The sequence below is a fragment of the Erythrolamprus reginae genome, chromosome 3 (assembly GCF_031021105.1).
Source record: "Erythrolamprus reginae isolate rEryReg1 chromosome 3, rEryReg1.hap1, whole genome shotgun sequence".
In the NCBI taxonomy this organism is placed as follows: domain Eukaryota; kingdom Metazoa; phylum Chordata; class Lepidosauria; order Squamata; family Dipsadidae; genus Erythrolamprus; species Erythrolamprus reginae.
The window spans coordinates 68,283,616-68,301,881 of NC_091952.1; the positions used below are offsets into that span (position 1 = coordinate 68,283,616).

The 18,266-nt window shown below is 37.6% G+C and overlaps 1 protein-coding gene across 1 annotated transcript in view; it reads right to left on the minus strand.

Annotated features, from left to right (window-relative positions):
• CSRP1 (cysteine and glycine rich protein 1) overlaps window positions 1-14,020 on the minus strand; it is a 34,757-nt gene extending 20,737 nt beyond the window's left edge. Inside the window, exon 1 of the mRNA XM_070745708.1 lies at window positions 13,671-14,020. The gene's annotated coding sequence lies outside the window, so the exon portion shown is untranslated. The remainder of the gene's footprint in view (window positions 1-13,670) is intronic.
• Between the last annotated feature and the right edge of the window lie 4,246 nt (window positions 14,021-18,266).

Sequence of the window (18,266 nt, forward strand, 5' to 3'; positions counted from 1 at the left end):
GACTTCAATGTTCTTTTTTAAAAAAACCCATCCATATCATTTTATTGCCAACAAAATGTAAATATCTGCTTTTGCCATGTTTTGGATTTTTTTCCCCTAGCGATTTATCATCCAAGTCTTAACAAGGCCCAATATACTGTACTTAGCTTTTGAATCCAGATAAGGTTGTACAGATAACTATTAGCTGAAAGAGCATAATTCCTATCTCAGAAACCTATGGACTGAACCCACTCAATTACTATTGCTGGTTTCATGATAAATAATTTCAACTAATTAAATCTCATTTATATTTATGGGTTCTCTTTAACCAGACTAATTTAAGAAAATTGATCCAGCAGTATACCTCTTCAAAAATACAATGAATATGAAAAATAATAACTGAAGACTGTTTAGCTAGACTTGAATACAAAGTGATTAATTACTCAGATATTAAATACAAAACAAAATTGTTTATTTTCAGAAGTGTGTATACTGTATATAGTCATGCTATATATTATGCCAAGTGCATGAAAGGAATAAACAAAAAAAGTACACTCAAGCAACTAAGACATGAGTTAAATAAAAGGAAATATGCCTAAACTGAGTTTATACAATCTTTCTTCACTACCTCTCTCCATATATTTCAATCCCTGAAAATCATCCTTGCTTTCATCAGGTCTATCCATATGTCCATCCCTGGTCTTCTCTTTAAATCTCACTTCTCATTAACCCTATTCAACTACTACTTTCCCTATCTTTCTTTTCTTCTCAACCCACTCTCTTATTCCTTACATTTTGCTATTAGATACTAATTCATTGTGTTTGTAAGATCAAACTACCTTAACATGCTTCAGTTATAATTATATTATATATGAAAAAAATACAGAGAAACTGGCCTAAATTTTAGAGGTTAACGAGATACTAGAATTTATCAAATGGTGTATAGTTAAAATAATTCCTTCCCATAGATTAGAAAGACCTCAAACCTGATGGCTTTTTGTAAAGCTCTTAATACTTGGTCATGTGCTGGGCCTAAGTATATGAAGGTCCGGTCCCCTAGCTGTATTTACAAAGATCGATTGTGACAACCTCTTTAGCTATTGTGTATTTTATTTTTTGTACTTATAATGGCATTTTGTTTTTCATTTTTTTAATATTGTCCACCACCAGGAATCACTTCATGAAAAGGTTGGCCATACCAATTGGCAAACTTGATGGTTTCATATAGTGAGATGTGATGAGACATTTAATCAGGGAAATGAGAAGGAAAATAATACATAAGTGGTACTTTACTCCCGTTCAACTCACACACTTTCAGCAGAATGTCAGGGAGAATTGTTGGCATGGGTGTCAAGATAAAGGAGTGTTTATGCATATGTTTTGGGAATGCCCGATAGTGCAGGAATTTTGGCAAAAGGTGAAAGAGGATATCAATAGAATGCTAAATATACAATGGACAATCACTAAGGAAATGGCAGTGCTAGTTAAAAGCAATGCGATGGGAGAATTTAGAGAAATAAAAAAAGTAGCAATAGAAAGCGCTCAGGCAGTAATAGTTTTGGGTTGGAAGGATGTGACAAAATGGACAATGTAAAATTGGTATAGGTACATGGTGGATCATATTCAATTTGAACTTATGGATAAAAGGATAAATTCGGATAATGAAACTGAGTTGGGACAACTGATGGGACGGTGGGACAAGGTAAGACGATATATGACGAGCAGAATCCGAGACCAAGCTACAAGAAATAAATGGGAATCACTCTATAATATGTAAATAGATATATTGCTCTTGGGTCAAGTGGACTATACAAGAAACACCCCCGATTTGGTGGTGGGGAATGTGTGTGTGTCTGGGTGGTGGGCACATTTCACTATGCACTGTTTTATGTTGTGTGTAATATAAATTTGTTAAAAATTAATTTTAAACAATTTATTTAAAAAAATTAAAAAAATTAAAAAAAATAGAAGTTTAATAAAATATCTTTATTAAATGCATAGGAAATGACTTTGGTTGTCATCTGTTGTATTTCATGAAAAAAAGAGGTCACGATACAGTTCCATATGGAACAGAAACTTACACATAATTCTCAGCTTTTAATAAAACTGAGAATAGAAGTGAAGGAAATATCAGCAAAACACACAATCTAAATAAGGTACTTTCCTAAAACTTGACTAATGGGCATATTTTCTCTATGAAGTAAAAAAGAGTATCTACATAATAATAATTCTAGCAAGTCAAACCCCAGCAAAATTTTGAACTCATTAATCAAATCAGATGTTTTATTACAAACAACAATCAGCGTAATCAAACAGAAATACCTTGTTTTCTAAATATTTATTCTGAAAGCACAGATGTTTAGTGAACAATTTTCTCTGAAATTATTATAAATATAACATTTAGACGGTCACCCGCCTTAAAAATAATTCTGGATAAAAAACAATAAAATATTATTGTAAGATATAATAATTGTATAATATGCTAATTTAATAATTGTAAATATTATTAAACAAATACAATTATTCTTTTATACACACACCATGGGACCTTATACTTAATCCCAATCAACAATATAAAATCAAGCACTTCTTACCTTATTTATTTGTTACATTTATTTGCCACTTAGTTGCTTGGTTTTTATCTTTTTTAAATATGAGATATACTTGGTTTTATACTTTTTAAATATTCAAAATACTACTTCTCCTAGTAAATGATGGTTTTCAGATTGTAATATTCCTGTCTAATGACTCAATAACTGAAACAATTCCTCTTCTAGTGCTATTACAGGATTTAAAGAAAGAAATTGAAATAATTCAGGATGGTTATACAACGGTAAAATCATTCTTTAGAATAAAAGGCAAATAGCATTTCTGTCATTTTTTTATTTTTTGATCTTTTTCAGATAGCAGACCTGAATTAAAATTCAAATATTTTCCAATTTAGGTTATTTTGTAAAACCTTTAGGTAAAGCTATTTAAACATTTACGTTCACACTGTTATTCATAGTGTTTGTATCCATTTCCTATTCAGATTTTTAATCAGTATTTACTAAGAGGACAAAAAAACAACAAACTCTCACCTCTATAAGAAACCAAAGAGTACAAGGAGACTGCAAGTCCCTGGAGGGTATCAGAACTGGAGGTCAAGGGATTTGTCATACTTGCTACAATTGCAACTGGAACCCTCCAAAGGGCACTAAGTTCACACTTCCTTTGCTAACCACCTTTGGAAATTGACTATTAATTGCTTTAATATTGCTTAAGACCCACCTATATGTAATATTGCTTAAGACCCACCTATATCGCCAGGCATAGGGAAACTGAGACATCTCCCCCACGCTCCCCCAGTATGGTATACTTGTGTTGTATGGTTTTTAAATGATGGATTTTTAGATGCTTTCTTTTAAATATTAGATTTGTTACATTGTCACATTGTTATTATTATTGTTGTGAGCCACCCCGAGTCTGCGGAGAGGGACGGCATACAAATCTAATAAATGGTGATGATGATGATGATGTCAATGCAACACAGCAAACGAGATCACCATGCTGGATTTCGTATTTCATCACCAGTCGGGCGCTTTCTAAGCACCTAGGACTGCGTGATATAGTGGCGAATTATGTTTGCCAATCCCAGTAAAGCGGCCTTTTGCAATTGACAGATGGAGATTTTGTCAATTCCGATGGTTTTCAAATGTCCGCTGAGATCCTTTGGCATTGCGCCCAGCGTGCCAAGTACCACTGGGACCACTTTCACTGGCTTATGCCAGAGTCGTTGCAGCTCTGTTTTTAGATCTTCATATTTCACTAATTTCTCTAGCTGCTTCTCCTCAATTCTGCTGTCCCCTGCGATTGCGATGTCGATGATCCATACTTTCTTTTTCTCCACAATCAGGATGTCTGGTGTGTTATGCTTCAGAATTCGGTCAGTCTGAAGTCGGAAGTCCCACAGTAGTTTTGCTTGCTCATTTTTGACCACTTTTTCGACCATATTGTTATTATCATTATTGTTGTTGTTATTAAAGGAAGCTAGACATCTTTGAACTGACAAGGCTGGATGGAGACACTGGGTGAGTGCCCTCAATCCTCACAAGGTTTTAGCTAAACAGATTAATGGCTCTATAAACATTGGAATATTGATTTTGAGTATTAAGACTGGAAATTAATTCTAAAGCATGTATTATTGTGGGAGAAAAGTATTTTCATACTGGAGACATAACAGAAGACATAACAAGAGAAGCAACTTATAAGGTCATTCAGACATTTTTGAGGAATTGCATCAGGATTTTGAATCATTGATATCAGTCTTGTTGTCTATTCTTAGGAACAGTCATTTCCCAGATGAAGTAGTTATCAAAAAGAAAGGAATTGCAATAAAATCTGATAACATGAATAATTTGTTATTAGACATACAAAAAAATTCGATGAGGTTTGAAAAATTAATAAATAAAAATGTCAATTATGGAAAGGAATTGGAATATTTTCTTCATATTACATTGACAAAATAGACTTTTAAAAGTTTTGAAGAAATTTGAGATAAGGATCATTTGGCTAGATTAAGAAATACGTTTATTTATGCAGAAGAACAAGTTTGTTTATGCAATAGAAATGAACAGAGTTGATTTATTTGATCAGAATTAAAATGAGACTTGTTCTTTTTGGACTTGCTGTCATCAACACTGGAAAAAATATTATGTATTGGATTTATTTACAGGTAACATGGTGTTTTAAGCCTTTATCTCTATATCCACTTCATATATCTTACTCTGATAGCATCTACATTGTGCTAGTATCTAATTGTCTTTGCACTGAAAAGTAAGAAATCTTTGTGAGCTTGTTCTTTTTAAATGACTTATTATCCCTTTTTGTCATGTTATATTTCACCCTTTTGTTTATACTAGGATACTGGGACCACTTGATACCTTCTCAATGTGGATTTGTTTATACGTTAAGAGTTGAGATATGGAATTATGACCTTTGCATTTTTTAATATTAATTTAGGACTCTCCTTGAACTTCTTACTGACTCCTGGGTTGGAGGAGATGCTAGAAATTAGATTTACCTGTAAGTCAGAGTTGAGTTATGATTATATTTGCTACTTAAGAGGCGGTGAAAAGATAATACAATTGTTTACATTTGATGTGACGAGAATAGGAAAGTCACTTTCTTAGGATTTTTTTCGGTTTTTTCTTTTTATTTCCTTGTATCTTTTTATCTCCCTTTTTTCATTTTTTATTATCTTGCAATTGTAATTAAAACTTATTTTTAAAAAGTGAAAATTAGTGCAACAAGGACCCAAAATACTTGTGTTTGATAAGGAAAATAGAGCATTTAATTGCAAGATCTACATAAATGTCAGAAATCTTAGTATAATTTTTGCTAAAAATAAATGAACTGATTGGAGAAATTTTAAATGCTGGTGGAAAACACTGCATAGTCCATTATAAAAATGAAAGAAATTGCAAGAAGCAAAAATGTTGGTATATAAGAGTACTTCTGCCCAAACCGGTAGGGAAAGCTGAACACGTCAAGAGAACTGCAAAAGTCCAATATGTTAGTTAAAAAGTACTGGAAAAGGAAAGCTGGAATTAAGGATGGGTTTGAATGAATGAGGATTTCTATGAAAAAATTACAAGTTGAGGTGACTTAGTGCTAAAATGAGGATCCAATTGCAGAATAAATATATGAGGAAAAAGTGGATGGACAGAAAAAAAAGGAATGATACAGCTATTTCTTATCTCATGTCAATATTGTTGGCACATTTCTTTTTACTGCTGTTCTGTGCTCTACATAAAATCACTTATCTCAAGTAGGCATGTATATTTATTGGCAAGATGATTCACAGATAGTTCTTGAGTTATTATTACAATTGGTCTGGTATTTCCATCACTTGCTAAGTGAATTGTGCCCGATTTTACAACCCTTTTTTTTTTGCTTCAGATATTAAAGCAACCCTAGCTTCTCCCATTGGCTTTGCTTATCAGAAATCTGCCAAGTAAACTGAAAATACTGACCACACCAACTCCATTATGCTGCAACGATTGTAAATACAGACTGGTTGCCAAGCACCCAAATTCTGATCTGCTGACTGTAGGGAACATTGCAACAATTGAAAATATGAAGACTGGTTGTAAGTCACTTTATAAGCACTGTTGTAACACAATATTAATGGCAAATATATTTTTCTTAAGGATATTCATGTGTCTGTTCCATTTGAGACCATGCAAGTTTTGGATTACTCCATCCCATGCAGAAAGTTGTGTTTACTACATTATATTCTATGATTCAATTATTATTCTGTTATGAGAATAAAATTGTTTGACTATACCTACATAAAAATAATAATACCATTGTGTTTTCTTAAGGATTCTATTGGTCAATTTAGTTATCCATGTAGTCTATTAGTTTTATTTATATTTATGACCTACCTTTTGTTCAGAAGCGTAAGGTAGCATATACAGTGTTCCCTCAATTTTCGTGGGGGATGCGTTCCGAGACCGCCTGCGAAAGTCGAATTTCCGTGAAGTAGAGATGCGGAAGTAAATACACTATTTTTGGCTATGAACAGTATCACAAGCCTTCCCGTAACACTTTAAACCCCTAAACTGCAATTTCTCATTCCCTTAGCAACCATTTAGATTATTACTCACCATGTTTATTTATTAAAGTTTATTAAAAAAAATATTTATTAAAGGCGGAAGAAAGTTTGGCGATGACGTATGACGTCATCGGGTGGAAAAAAAATGTGGTATAGGGAAAAAAAACAGCCAAGTATTTTTTAATTAATATTTTTCAAAAAACCGTGGTATAGCCGTTTTGCGATGTTCGAACCCGCGAAAATCGAGGGACCACTGTAATGTGCTTCTTCCATCTCTTTACCTCTACAACAATGAGATGTAGTTTGGGCTAAGTAAAATAACTGACCAAAAGTCACCCATTGCCTTTCCATGGCTGAGGATAGCCTTGAATCTGGATTCCTCTTCTACTAGTCAATCATATTAACTATTATACAACAGCAATTAATTACCCACTGACTTATTGTATATTGCATCTTTCCATTGTGGGATGCTCAAGGTGGCTTGGAGGCAAGGCAAAACGATGAATGAAACAAGATTATTCTACTAGTCATGGGGTGTCAACTCAAGGCCTGTGGGCTGGATTCAGCTCATGGGGTACGTAAATCTAGCCCACAGGGCTGCCTTGGAACAGCAAAGGACCAGCCTGCAGGGTTTCGGCTAGCAAAAATAGAGCTTGGAGGGGCCACGCGCTGTCCTCCCAAGTTCTGTTTACAGCTGTGATGACCTCCTGCAATCCTCTGCCAGCGAAAATGGAGCATGGGAGGTCCAAGCCTTGTTTTCATTGGCAGCGTATTCAGGCCACCAAAGGCACCCCCGACACGAGTAATGTTGAACTGGCCATGCCCACCGTGGCCCCTGAGGTCAAATACAACCTGATGTGGTCCACAATAAAATCGAGTTTGATATCTCTGTTAATAACTCAATTATTTTAGACTAACAGGCAGCCAGTAAACTAAAAGCAAGCCAGGAGGAAACAGTTAACAGTTGGAGACAGTACAAATTGGGGAAACAAAAATGATCAGAATGAGATTATGTAAAAATTGGTAGCCTTGTGACAATCATTCCATTTAAGCTCTCAGAAAGAGTTCTTTGTTGTAGTTCTAAAGATATTAACTATCTGCATCCTATCCATCTTTTTCTTTTCCATCTTTTAGAAAAAAAACATTTCTAAAGTTTTAATTGTTTACAGTCAAGTTGTTTTCTGAGAACAAGAGAACTGGTAGCTGTAGATATTGCAATACTAGAGAAATATGAATAAGAAAGAAAACAATCTCAGTACAAGAAATTTAATATTGGAGAGTTCAGTACAGTACTTATTTGGAGAAAGCCAAGTTTCAGAGATTAGATTAGACTAAAAGAAGGAAGCAATGAGGGGTGGAAACCCTCCATATCATTAAAGTACATGGGTGTGGTTCATGTAATCGTCAAGGCTTGTTTGACTCATGGTATATTCTAGTTTTACCTTATTTAAGATTATAGAAACATACTAACTCACATACCGTATAAGGGAAGTCTGGGTCTGGACTAAATAAGCCATGTTCCACACTATATAGAGAATATGTGCTTTATTGGTTTTGGGGGTTTTTGTGTATGTTAACCAGGGGTCCGCAAAGTTGGCAACTTTAAGATTTGTAGACTTTAACTGTCTGGAGAATTCTGGGAGTTGAAGTCCACAAATCTTAAAGTTGCCAAGTTTGAAGACCTCTGGTGTAGGCAAATGCAACATTTTATTCTATTGCAGTTGTGGAGAAAAATGATTAGAAACTCTTCTTACATCTTTTGGGAATAAATAGGAATGGCTAGATTGTGTTATAATTAAATTGCTAATAAAAGCCAATTACTTTGGAATCCAGTCCTATTCCTGAAGACTTCAGACAAATTCATATAGGTTTCTTTAAAAACAATACAAAAATGCTTTGCCACTGCCTTATTCTAGGTTATATTCAAGTTTTGAATCTAATTTATATTCAAGTTTTGAATCTAACTGCAATTCCTTGATAATATACCACCCAAGTATCATATTGGTTAACTTCTAAACTCATAAAATTAAAACAGATGTTGCCATATGTTGAGTCCGGTTATTAGTTAGTACTTCTCATTTAAGAAGCATCTAAATTGCTTCCTCACATTTCTATTCTGGTCTCCTTCACAAAAAGACATATCATTAATATTTTCATAGTTCAGATAAAAAACTGACATTGAAAAGATATTATAACACGAAATGAAACATTTGATTTTGACTTAATTTCTCGTGTGAATATCATTATTGTGCATTGAAACCATAGTTTACAGCTTAGTCTACTGTGTAAAATCAGCCAATTCAACAAAACTCAAATAAGCACAGGAGAGCACATGTCAATCCTGTCAGAGATTTGCCATCTAATATCAGGTAATCTCTTCATTCTGTCAGACAAAACTGTGCAGAGACACAGCTATCATTCAAATATTGAAAAAAGAAAAAAGAAACCCAGGTAACACAAGCAGAAGCAAAACTGTTTGTTGGTTGTTATGTCAACATGTTAAAGTTTACAGTCAGTTGCTCTTAGCAATCTTCAAAGCTTACTCTATTGCGGAAGAAACAGTTACTGATCAGACTATTGAGTAACAGAATTCTTTACCATAAATGGACATCCTTTACCATTATAGATGAGTCAGATTCCTAAGAAGTACTGCACTAGACCAATTAAGCTGACACTATTACTAGATAGCAGTACTGCAATTAGGATCTTTCCCCGACAGGTATAATAGCAGTAGCGCTTAGACTTATATACCGCTTCACAGAACTCTACAACCCTCTCTAAGCAGTTTACAGAGTTGGCATATTGCCCCCTACTATCTGGGTCCTCATTTTACCAACCTAAGAAGGATGGAAGTCTGAGTCAACCAAAAGCTGGTCAGAATCGAACTGCTTGGCAGTTGGCAGAGTTAGCCTGCAATGATGATAGAAACATAGAAGATTGACCGCAGAAAAAGACCTCATGGTCCATCTAGTCTGCCCTTATACCATTTCCTGTATTTTATCTTAGGATGGATATATGTATATCCCAGGCATGTTAACATTCAGTTACTGTGGATTTACCAACCACGTCTGCTGGAAGATTGTTCCAAGCATCTACTACTCTTTCAATAAAATAATATTTTCTCACATTGCTTCTGATCTTTCCCCCAACTAACCTCAGATTGTGCCCCCTTGTTCTTGTGTTCACTTTCCTATTGAAAACAGTTCCCTCCTGAACCTTATTTAACCCTTTAACATACTTAAATGTTTTGATCATGTACCCCCTTTCCCTCCTGTCCTCCAGACCAGCGTTTCCCAACCGGTGTGCCGCGGCACACTAGTGTGCCACGAGACACCGTCAGGTGTGCCGCGGCGAGAGGCAGTAGAGGAGAGTGGGCGGATCGGGCGGGCAATGGGGCAGGGCGGAGAAGCCAGGGGCGCGTTTGGCCGGAGGCACCTACTGCCGCACCTCCCTGCCCCTGCCTCCCCACAGTGCCTCCGGCCAAACGCGCCCCTGGCTTCTCCGCCCTGCCCCATTGCCCGCCCAATCCGCCCACTCTCCTCCGCTGCCGCCTCCTGCCTTGGGGCGAGCAATCCGGGAGTCTGGGACTGTGTGGCTTTGCGCCATGAAGAGAAAACGGCCGACTTTTCCCTGCTGCCATTTTCTCTTCATGGCGCAAAGCCACACAGTCCCCGACTCCCGGATCGCTCGCTTCTCCGGTCAACAAAGCCATCTGCCCAGGAAAGCGCCGCGCTGGCCAGAGAAGCGAGCGATCCGGGAGTCCGGGACTGTGTGGCTTTGCGCCATGAAGAGAAAACGGCCGACTTTTCCCTGCTGCCGTTTTCTCTTCATGGCGCAAAGCCACACAGTCCCGGACTCCCGGATCGCTCGCTTCTCCGGTCAGCAAAGCCATCTGCCCAGGAAAGCGCCGCGCTGGCCGGAGAAGCGAGCGATCCAGGAGTCCGGGACTGTGTGGCTTTCGGCCGGGCTAACGGGAGGCGGCGCGAGGCCGGGCGCTGGGGACGTCTGGGAGGGCGAGGAGGCTGATGGCTGCTGCGCACTCCACTCTCTCTCCGTCTCTCTCTCGCTCTTTCTTTTTCTCTCTGTTGCTGGCGTGGTGAACGAGAGAGAAAGAGAGAGAGAGAAAAAGGAGGGGAGAGAGAATGAGAGAAAGAAAGCAAGAGAAAGAGAGGGAAAGAAAGCAAGAGAGAGAGAAAGAAAGGGGGGAAGGAGGGAGAGGGAAAGACATAGAGGGAGGGAAGGAGGGAGAGAGAAAGAGAGCAAAAAAGAGAGGAAGAAAGAAAGAAAGAGGGATGGAGAGAAAGAAGGGAAGGAAGGAAGAGAGAGAAAGAGGGAGGGAGAAATAGAGTGAAATGGAGGAAGAGATATTTTTTTTGTCCAAACTTTTCTTTAGCCCCCCCCGCCCCCCCCATCAGTGTTCCCCAGAATTTTGAAAACATGAATAATGTGCCGCGGCTCAAAAAAGGTTGGGAAACACTGCTCCAGACTATACAGATTGAGTTCATTAAGTCTTTCCTGATAAGTTTTATGCTTAAGACCTTCCACCATTTGTGTAGCCCATCTTTGGACCCGTTCAATTTTATCAATGTCTTTTTGTAGGTGAAGTTTGTTCCAAGGATTTACTGTTTTTAATAGGAAAGTGAACACAAGAACAAGGGGGCACAATCTGAAGTTAGTTAGGGGGAAGATCAAAAGTAACATGAGAAAATATTATTTTACTCGCCATTAACAACAACTCTCTGATGTCTATGCTTCAGCCAGCTGCAAATCCACTGAACTATCCAGGGATTAAGTCCAATCTTCAACTAATTTATCTATCAGCTCTTTATGTGGAACCGTATCAAAGGCTTTGCTGAAGTCCAGATAGACAATATGCACAGCACCACCTTCATCCAACACCTTTGTGACATAGTCAAAGAAATCAATGAGATTAGTCTGACATGATGGTCCCTTTTATGGCTTATTCAATGAATTATGGTTAAAACAATCCATGATTTTTTCAAAATGCTATATAAACACCTAGCAGGCTAAATTATATTGTTGCTTGTTTAGCTATTGTCACTTGTAAGCCAAGCTTAGCACAATATACACAACTAATATTAGAACCTAGTCTAATTTCTGTATAAAAATGTAAATCTCATGATATTAGACTTACCATTATTTATGCACCGTAAAACAAAGCGGAAAATTAGAAAAACTATAAAATGCAAATGATCCCAATGCATTATAAATACAGGGGCTGCAGTTAAGTGCAAAGCACAATTTACACTAGCATTTTCCTTTATTTAAAAAAAAAAAACCCCAGCATGGCACATTGCTACCTTTGTAGGCTATTTCCACTTTGCCCCAGTTCCTAATATTCTCTTCTTTCTCATATAAAATATAGTTCTATTTCAGTGAAAGGAGTTTTATCATATCTTGAATGAGAGACTGCATTCACCTTGAAAGCCAAAGAAACAAGACACAATCACAGACTGAATATTCTCAGTGCTTAATTCAATGGGTGTGCAGCATATTCTGCAGTTCTTAAAGGCTGTCTGTCAGCTCAAATCATGTTGTCAGTCAGACTGACAGTTTATAATTAAAAGTACTAGAAATAATAACCTTAAGGCACTTTGTTAAAGAACAGAAGGCACTTTTTATGTTATGCAGATGCAGGATTTTACCAAAAACCCTAGAGATGAGCACCTGAGGCCATTTAAATGTTATTGCACTGTTTTATATCTTAAAAATTAGTGTAGCAAAAGCCATTTTTTCACAACAGTGTGAAAATCTCATCTAGAATAGTGTGAGTAGGTTGGGTTCAATACAGATTTCATTTGAACAGAAATACATTCTCAGATAAAACAGGTTTAGCCTTGGAATCAGGTTTTTTGGATTATGGGGCAGATAATTGTTTATTCTTTCTTTTGATAGAATAATCTCAACCATCTTTTTTATTTGTAAGTTACTGCAAGAGTCCAGCAAGATAAAGTTACCAGGTACTGACCAATTAAATAGCTAAATGTGCCTCTCACCCTATGCCAGTATTTTTAGTCATGGTTTATTGATGAAGCCATAGTAGCCTAGATCACACAGATTAAGCAAACTACAGTTTACAACTACAATAAAATATCATAATACAGGTCAGCCAAACTATGTTGTCTCTTACAACTTGATCCATGATTTTAGGACATACTCTAGTGCCCTTCTCCAACCTGACATCCTCCAACTGTGTTTGGGGGTGCAATTCCCATAAATCTCAAGCACCAGGAAGTGAAGTGAAGTGCACAGACGCCCAAGAATGGAGCGCTTGTAACATTCTTCTCATTCAAGAATGCTAGTAACAAACAGCCTTCCCAACTCTGTCGAGTTGTCACTATATATCAAGTAGAACTCCAGGGAAACTTGTATTCTTTGTTCAAAAGAGGCATGACATCCAACAGTGGTAAATACAAAGGCAAGCATATAGTATAGGAAACAATACCTTACTATTACTTAGAAACATAGAAGCTTAATGTCCAAAAAAGACCTCATGGTCCATCTACTCTGCCCTTATACTATTTCTTATATTTTATCTTAGGATAGATAGATACTTCCCTCCTGAACCTTTCACTTACTTCACTGGATTGCAAAATGTTGCCAAAATCTGGAGTGAAAACTGTCATATACTATGGGGGCAAAAACAGGAAATACTAGAACAATAAAGCTAGAATAAGTTTGCGGTTCAGGCACTCTTTATAAAATAAGAGTCACCGGGTTCATTGGGGCTTTTGCTGCAGAGAGGGTCAATTTTATTTTATTTTATTTTTAAATAAAGCACTGCGTCTGTTCAGACACACAGCGAAATACTCTTCACGGAGTGGGGAAGCGAAAAATCTAACAGTAACTTAAACACACAAACACTTTAAAAAAAAAAAAACTTATTGCGCGGGTAAACTTAGGAAAGTCGCGCAAGTGGCCTGGCGCTTTCAAAAGGGGATTTCCTAAATCGTGCAAAAGGATCAGGAAGATCGGCGGCGCCTTTTTTTACACGGATTGCTTGCAGCCGAGACTGATCCCGGAGGAAGGGGACAGTTTACTAAGAGCTGGCAAAAGGACGAGCCTTACTTACTTGGTTAAGTTGGCGTTGGTCGCTCCGACGTCCTGATTTCTGGGCACCCGAGCTGGCGTGGCACACCAATCTGCGGAGGGCTGTTTTGTTCTCTCCGAGAGAAGGCGGGTCCCCGAGCACCGTCCACAACCAGCTCGAAAGGGCGGGTTGGGTTGGGGTTGACCGCTTTTTTTGTTGTTTTTTTGCACTCAACACCACAAACGGCCTGATGTCATCCCGAGGGCCTCTCCGGTGTTTCCTGAAGAAAACAATCGTAACTGGCGAGCAACGAGGCGGGGCTTGCTGCCTCTCCAAGAGCCGCCCAAGACGGGATCATTACGCACCTCTTTACTTAAAAGAATTTTTCCAGTGGTAGTAAGGGCGCTTGTTGGAGAAGCTAACAAGGGGTGGGAAAGCTGTGGTTTACAACTCCCTGCTACTCTGGGTCAGCCACCTCGAGTCTACGGAGTGGGGAGGCATACAAATCAAATCAAGGATGGATGGATGGATGGATGTAGTAACTAGGTAAGCTGCAACAATATCGCCAAAAAGGCTTCTAGAGTTGTTAACTTAATCCTACATAGCGGCAATCTCACACTATTCACAAGAGCCTACAAAACTTTTGCCAGACCCATCCTTGAATACAGCTCATCTGTCTGGAACCCATACCACATCTCGGACATCAACACCCTCGAAAACGTCCAAAGATGCTTCACCAGAAGCGCCCTTCACTCCTCCACTCGAAACAGAATACCCTACAAAAATAGACTAAAGATCCTGGGTCTAGAAAGCTTAGAACTAGGATGCCTAAAACACGATTTAAGTATTGCCCACAAGATCATACACTGCAACGTCCTGCCTGTCAATGATTACTTCAGCTTCAACCGCAACAACACAAGAGCACGCAACAGATTCAAACTTAATATTAACCGCTCCAAACTTGACTGTAAAGAATATGACTTTAGCAATCGAGTTGTCAAAGCGTGGAACTCATTACTGGACTCAATAGTGTCAACCCCTAACCCCCAACATTTTTCCCTTAGACTATCCATAATTGACCTCTCCAGGTTCCTAAGAGGTCAATAAGGTGCGTACATAAGTGCACCAGTGTGTCTTTCGTCCCCTGTTCAATTGTCTCTCCTTTATTCTCATATCTCATATATCTTTTCTTCCTTTCATATATCTTCTCCTCTACTTTTATATCTTTTCTTCTATCCTTTTCTTTATACATATTACTACATGTTTATTTTCTTCAATATGTATTGTGTATTGGATAAAATTAAATAAAATTAAATAAATAAATAAATAAATAAATAAATAGTGAGGAGAAGGACATGATAGCTAAGTTCCAATAGTTGACGGGCTGCCACAGAGAGGGGAAGGCCAAGCTATTTTCCAAAGCGCCCCAACGGCTATACAAGGAATAATGGATGGAAACTGATTCAAGGAGAGATTCAACCTGGAAGGAAATAAGGAGAAATTTTCCAACAGTGAGAACAATCAACCAGTGGAACCAGCTTGCCTTCAGAAGTTGGGAGAGCTTCATCACTGGAGCCTTTCAAGAAGAGATTGGACTGCCATTTGTCAGAAATGGTGTAGTAGGGTTTCCTGCTTGGGCTGGGTTGGATTAGATGACCTACAAGGTCCCTTCCAAATGGTAATCTGTTAAATACCTCTGCTGAAAAAGCCCCAAATCCCTCAACCCAATATGTATGTATCTATGTATGTATGTATGTGAGCTGCCCCAAGTCTTCGAAGAAGGGCAGCATACAAATATAATAATAATAATAATAATAATAATAATGTTTGTTTATTTATTTGTCAAGCATATATAAGATTATAAATAAAACTATAAACATTGTAAATACATGAAATATATAAACATGATTATGAATACATGAGATGGTTATGAATAAGAGGGAACATTAAGATAGGGATGGTAGGCACATTGGTGAAAGGAGTGAAGTCAACAGTAGACAGTTTAAGGTTAAAGTTAAAGTACAGTACTACATTCCAGGCACTGACAACTTTGTTGCTGAAGTCATATTTTCTGCAATCAAATTTGGAGCAGTTTACCTTAAATTTGTATATATTGTATTTTTAAACACACAAGGACCTTGGCACTTTTGAAGATTGTTTTATGAACTTGGGAACTTTTAAGATGTTTGGACTTCAACTCCCAGAATTCTCCCATCAGCTTTCATTTATGGGTTTTGTAAGTCGTTCGAACTGAAGTACACATTTATTTACTTATTTTTTATTTTATTTATTTATTTTGTCCAATACACAATAATACACAATGAAGATTATAGAGGATATAGTAGAGAAGAAATACGAGATATAGGAGAGACTATAGGATGGGACGGAAGGCACTCTAGTGTGCTTATGTATGCCCCTTACTGACCTCTTAGTAATCTGGAGAGGTCAACCGTGGATAGTCTAAGGGAAAAATGTTGGGGGTTAGGGGATGATACTACGGAGTCCAGTAATGAGTTAGGTCATTTACAGTGGCTTTCAACAGGAGCTTCACAATCAAAGTGTAGGCATCTTTAGCAGTCATATTTCTGTAATAAATACAAAATGAGGGATTGGAAATCTAGTTTATTCCATTGCATCTTTCTATATTTCATCATTTTAGTTTTTGCTATCCCCTATTGCTAAAAATATAGTGAAATGTTATTATGACTACGGTAATTCTACAGTTAATTACATCTTCATTTATCTATTTAAATATACCTTAATGATTGTATTGTGTTTACTACTGCTTTTTTTTAAAGGATGCATAAAGAATTGATTCACATATTTAACATGTTATTAGTTGATGAACTAACATTTTCCTCCCACAGAATAACAGTTATAAAACACGGTCATCCTAAATTTGAATAAGAGCCCAAGATGCAGATGCCTCCTGCTGTTAAACTGCAATACTACACTCAGTTCTTGGACATTTAAGTACACAAAAAAGTCATTTCTCCTAAAATCTGAGACAGAAAAACTGTACTGTATATTATGGAGGAAACATTCGGATCAGATATTAAACCTGAAACTAATTATTTTGAAGCAATCCAAATTAAAATGACAATACACAGCCTAATCCCCCAATTTCATCAATCGCACCTCAAACTCCCTCAACGACTTAACCCAAGTAGACCTCACAGAAGACCAAGTTGAAAAAGCATTACGTGACCTTAAACCTTCTCTATCAGTCGGACCAGATGGTCTATGTGCATACTTCCTAAAAAAGCTCTCTTCTGCCGTAGCTGAACCACTAAGTATAACTTTTGAAAAATCCTTCAGAACCAGCACACTTCCTAAGCTATGGTCGAAAGCAATGGTCATCCCCATCTTCAAAAAAGGAGACCCCTCTCTTGTAGATAACTACAGACCAATTTCACTATGCTGCGTCCCATGCAAAGTCATGGAATCAATTATAAACAAATCAATTACTCTCCATTTAGAAACTAATAATTTGCTCTCTAACAAACAATTTGGTTTCAGAAAAAAACTATCCTGCAACCTGCAGCTCCTCCACTGCAAAAATATATGGACAACTCATCTAGATCAAGGGAAATCTACAGATGCAATTTATATTGACTTCTGCAAAGCCTTTGATTCAGTGGTCCACGACAAACTAGTCCTAAAACTCAAATCCTATGGCATCTCAGGATCCCTCCACAGATGGATTACAGCATTCCTGTCAAACAGACAACAAGTGGTCAAAATAGGAAGCACCATATCCACCCCCGTCCCAGTTAAAAGCAGTGTTCCAAAGGTAGTGTACTGGGACCAAAGCTCTTCATTCTCTACATCAATGACCTTTGCGATTACATCACAAGCAACTGTGTCCTCTTCGCCGATGATGTAAAACTCTTCAACACCACTGATAACACAACTACTCTCCAAAAAGACCTTGACGCTGTTTCTGAGTGGTCTAACACATGGCAACTCCAAATCTCAACTAGCAAATACTGTCCTACACATTGGGAAGAAGAATCTGAACTCCAAATACGAACTGAATAATCAAATTATCACAGATAATCCCCACTCGGTTAAAGACCTTGGTATACTAATAACAAAAGATTTAAGTGCCAAAGCCCACTGCAACAATATAGCCAAGAAGGCTTCAAGAGTTGTAAACCTAATCCTACATAGCTTCTGCTCTGGCAATTTCACACTACTTACTAGAGCTTACAAAACTTTTGCCAGACCCATCCTTGAATACAGCTCATCTGTTTGGAACCCATATCGCATCTCAGACATTAACACCCTTGAAAATGTCCAAAGATACTTCACCAGAAGAGCCCTTCACTCCTCCACTCGAAATAGAATACCCTATGAGACTAGACTTTCAATCCTGGGCCTAGAAAGTTTAGAGCTAAGACGCCTTAAACAAGATCTAAGTATTGCCCACAAGATCATATGCTGCAACGTCCTGACTGTCAATGATTACTTCAGCTTCAACCACAACAACACAAGAGCACACAACAGATTTAAACTTAATATTAACCGCTCCAAACTTGACTGTAAAAAATATGACTTTCAGTAACCGAGTTGTCGAAGCGTGGAACTCATTACCGGACTTCATAGTGTCATCCCCAAACCCCCAACACTTTACCC